The 4,649-nt window shown below is 47.4% G+C and overlaps 1 long non-coding RNA gene across 1 annotated transcript; it reads right to left on the bottom strand.

The window, feature by feature from the left end:
• Positions 1-909: 909 nt before the first annotated feature.
• LOC144455001 (uncharacterized) lies at positions 910-4,208 on the bottom strand. The gene is made up of 2 exons (XR_013483634.1): positions 3,786-4,208; positions 910-1,960 (listed from the first exon to the last, which is right to left on the bottom strand). It is a non-coding gene; the product is annotated as an uncharacterized LOC144455001 (long non-coding RNA).
• Between the last annotated feature and the right edge of the window lie 441 nt (positions 4,209-4,649).

Genomic DNA, 4,649 nt, shown 5'->3' with positions numbered 1-4,649 from the left:
GGAAGGCTTCCTGTAGAACGTGGGATTGTAACTGGGACTCAAAGGAAGCCAGGGAGGTCAGTAGTCAGAGCAGAGGAGGGGGATCGTTCCAGACATTAGACTCCAATATTCTAGATGATTTTATGACTTTATGAAGCCACATCATACTTTGTAAAGTTTTTTTGGAGAGCTCCCAAGGAGCCCAGGAAGTGCAGACAAAGCCTAGCCAATACCTGCCTGTGCTTTGCTCCCTGGCAATGCTATCTGGAAGGCATCCACCAGACCCCAGATTGAGCATCTTTGCTCAGTTCTGCCAAAGCACGGAAAACTTTTCGAACCTTCCAAAGAAGAGATTGGTATTTTTTAAATCCTTCAAACTAACATTCTTCCCTGTCTTAGACCCTGAATAAGAACACAAAAATAGTATGGAGTCCTGCTGTCTCACTTTATCTGATGTCAAAATTTGAGTGAAACTTTTCATGTTTGCTCTCTTGTGTCCAAAAGAAAAAAATAAAATAAAATAAAAAGCAAAGGCAGGAAACGTGTGTCTATTGTGCAGCAATGCCCTGGCTGCCCAATGCCCAGAGAAAAAGAGAATGACCTTTCTATGAAAAGCCTCCCTGAAATCTTTGACTTCTTAGCTTGTGTGGGGGTGGCCAGGTTCAGAGACGGAGCTATATGTCAGGGACTGTGTACCTGGTGCCCCATAGCCAACCCAAACCCAGCATTGCTGAGAGCTTGCTTAGAACACCTCTTTGGGCCCTTTCCTGCTGCCTTCTCCTTTTGCCTATTTTTCTTATCGTTAAGATAAAGGTGAAATATGTAATGAATCCAGTGAGACCCAGGACCTAGGTTCTAGTATCACCTTAGCCCCTAATTCAAGTCATTTCCCTTCTTGTGTTCTTGGAATGCAATAACAAAGGCATGAAGTCCAGAAACCAGGTAGTAATATTTCCATTGTACTATGGCCCAGTTTGAACCACGTGGGGTTATATATTGAGAGCTAGAGATCAACAGAGTCTGACTCCCTCATTTTACAGGTGAGGAAACTGAGGCCCAGAGTGGTTAAAGTCATGGAAGATAGTAAACAGGCAGGACTGAGATTCAAACTGGGTGCTTCATTTTTAAGAAAGGCAGATGAGTATTGAGAATGGTGAAGGCCTCGGAGTTCAGACTACATATACCAGCTAGCGGAAGGAGCTGGCGTGGTTTAGCCTGGAGAAGAGAAGCCTTGGGGAGGGGAGGGTTGTTGTCTTTAAGCATCTGTCCCTTGGAAGAGAGATTAACCTTGTTCTGTTTGGCCGACGGCAGAACCAGAGCAGTGGGGGAAGTTTCAGAGAGAAGTTTAGGCCTGAGGTCAGGAAAAACTTCCGAACAATGAAAGCTGTTCCAAAGGGGAGCAGGCTGCCGGAGGAGGGGATGGGCTTCTCTAGCTAGAGGCTTTCAAAGCCAGATGACCACACTCTAAGAGGAAGCTAGGGGGCACTGCAGTGGATAGAGTATTGCCCTGGAGTCAGGAAGACCTGAGTTCAAATCCAGCCTCAGACACTTCCTAGCTGTGTGACTGGGCAAGTCACTTCTCCCTATTTGCCTCAGTTTCCTCATCTGTCAAATGAGCTGGAGAAGGAAATGACAAGCCACTCCAGTATCTCTGCCAAGAAAACACCAAAAGGGGTCACCAAGACTAGGACACAATTGAAAAAGAAGTAAACAACAGTGGCAGCATCTACCTCACGGAGTTGTCTGGCACCACATATTCCCTTCCCCCTCCCTACCCCTCATAAGTCATGTAGAGCGGATTTCTTTTCAGGTGTAGGTCGGGCTGTTTGGCCTCTGACATCCATTACAACTCTGAGGTCCTGGGATTCCATAATTGTCCTGGCCTCCATTTCCTCCTTTGTAAAAGAAAGGGCTTGACAATTTCCTTTCCATTCTGAGATTCCATGGCTGTGGTATCAGGAGAGAGTCATCTTGAAGGCCCCTACAGAAAAGGAAAGTCAAGAATAAACAAAAGAAGCCCTGAGCCCCACTTTCAGCAGCTGGCACCTCACTCTGTTTATTCTCTGTGAGGGTCACCCACCATCATTGTCCTCAGCCATCCGGTCTGGGTTCTCAGCTCAATTGGGTCCTGCTTCCTGAAGATTTTGTCACACTGAGTATTGGGCCCCACTCAATCAGCAGCCCTTTCTATTTTGGGCAACTGCATCCTGTCCTGTTGCCGAAAGATCGTTCCTCACATGCTCCTAGCTGGCATCTCTGGCAACAGACAGCTCAGGCTGTTGGGGCAGCTCCATGGGCCACTTAAGCAATCCAAGAACCACACCACGAGAGGAAAAAAAAAGAGGCGGATGCCTTCTGGGCAGCTGCCCAGGAGAGGTTGACATGCCCTCCAAGTGGTTAACTACTGCTGCACTGTTTACCAGTCTTTGCACCAAATGATTCAGTCCCCATGGGCTAATGGGTTTTTTTTGTTTGTTTTTTAAGGAAAATACTATGCTGTCTTAAAGAAAGATGATGTTACTGACCCACTATTGGTAGATAAGGATGTAGTCTACACTGGTTTATTCACTTACTCATTCAAAAAACATTTACTAAACACCTGCAATATACACATCAATTCAACAGGCATTTCTTAGATGCCTACTGTGTGCCAGGCTCTGTGCTGGGCACTGAGCACACAGAGACAAAAGCAAATTAGTCCCTACCCTCAAGGAGCTTATGTTCTACTGTGGGCAAAAAGGCAGAGGTAAGAAGGGAGAATATTTCAGGTATGGGGGTGTGATAGGAGCTGTATCTACCAGGGTCTCTCAATTGTCCCCGGCCCCCCAGAATTAGCTGGACTAATTCTTTTCTATAAGTGGTATTGAAACTGTCCTCAAGACTTAATTGGCTTAGGGGACTAATGGTTCTAGAATTAGAAGTCTCTTCCTGGAAAAAGCTAAGAGTCACTCTGATGCTTAGCTGACACACTGCCGGAGCAATGCCTAGGCCGAGGCAATTCCTTCAGCTCAGTCATCCCTGAGTCCTTCATGAATAGGCTTCCCCCTCTATGGCTAAGCAAGTCTTTTTGTCAGCTATCGGCTCTTCATGTCAGTACTGAACCCAAACTACCAGGAGACAGGATTGTCCTACAAGAGGGTGGCACAGCCTGAGCCAAAGCAAAGAGGCAGAGGCCGGAATGGCAAGAATGCAGAACAGCAGGCAGGGTGATTTGGCTGGAATGGCCCATAGAAGAGCATTGGAACTAGCCCACAGAGCCGTGTCTATGGCTTAAGCGGACCATGCCATGTTGGAAATCTCACAAAATAGACTGACAGAGGGAATGGTTGTTTTCTTTGGTGTCCACTTTAAAGGTTAGGTATGTCCCCCTAAATCCAGATCTCATTTACTTTCCCATAAGAGCTTTGTCATCCAGGAATTTTTCTAATTTTTTTGAGGTATTATGCTGACCTTCCATCCCCAACCAGCCCCCACTGCCTCCAGGCCAGCTAACTTAGATCTTGCCCTTCCCCCAGGGGTCTCTGGTATCTATCTCTAAAGGGGCTGGGAAGTATTTAAGCTCTCTGTCATTGGCTCCAGCCCCCACAGGTGTAGGGGATTCCCTGCACCCCGATTCCACTTAGCCATTAGCTTTTACTTCAGAACATATAATCACAAATATGTAAATTTCTCCCCCAGCTTGTGGAAGGCATAATCCTCTTCCTCTGCACTAACTACTTCATTCTCAGGGAGGAGAAGAGGATTAAGTTCATAGGTTGGTTTGATTCCCATACGCCACAGTTCCTGTTCCAAGTTCAAACCCCTACCTCAGGCTCATGTCCAGGCACTACGGCCTCTCAGGGCTTCCATGCTGGGCTGGCCTACCCATCTACCTGCAGTTCTGGCTCAAACTCCCAAATCCCATGAGGATCACCTCTGGCATCTGAAACTGAGAAGGACAAATACACAGAATAGAAAAATACCCAAGTCCCATGTAGTAGGGGTGGGGAAGAGGGAGAGCAGGGGAAGAAATGTCCTTTCCCACTTCAGTTCATGGCAAAGACCTTCACCCTCTGGACAAAACTGATGAGAGAACAGCCAAAAGAGCTGCAGAAAAGAGTTTGAATCCTGGCTCCCTCCACCACCACCACCGCTGCTGCCACTGCCACCACCGCCACTGTTCCCACTGCTGCTGCCACTCTCTCCGCCACCACAAGCCATCCATTCAGTCTCACCAGTTTAAAAGTTGCAGGCAGCCAATCAAAGAAGCTCCCCTCACCCCCACGTGGGTTCTTGTTTGTTCTTTGTTTTTCCAAAGAGAACCAGTGACACCACAGATGATGTCCTTGACTTGTGCTTGAATTGGATTTGAGTGAGGCAGAGTTGCATTAAGTTGTGAGCCTCAAACTCTTCCTGAGTCATCAAAGTTTAGTAACAGGAAAAATGTCAAGAGCACTGGCAGTGGCCCAGGATGCAGGGGATGACCTTGGTGCCTTCCATGTCCCACCAAGCTCTAGGCACTCCACAGAGCTTGCTACAGGCACCTTCGTGGCTGTTAGAACAAATTGTTCTCATCTTCCATTCCACTGGGGAACGTCTTCTCCTCCCTAACTCATGTATGGGCATGAGGCCTCTAGGTTACCCTCAACCTGGTTTTAGCCCATCTGCTGAGACTGTTCTATGGGGGTGTG

The sequence above is a fragment of the Phascolarctos cinereus genome, unplaced genomic scaffold (genome assembly GCF_003287225.1).
Source record: "Phascolarctos cinereus isolate Bilbo 61053 unplaced genomic scaffold, phaCin_HiC Scaffold_8;HRSCAF=390, whole genome shotgun sequence".
Taxonomy (NCBI): Eukaryota; Metazoa; Chordata; class Mammalia; order Diprotodontia; family Phascolarctidae; genus Phascolarctos; species Phascolarctos cinereus.
This window is presented reverse-complemented; position numbering and strand designations above follow the sequence as displayed.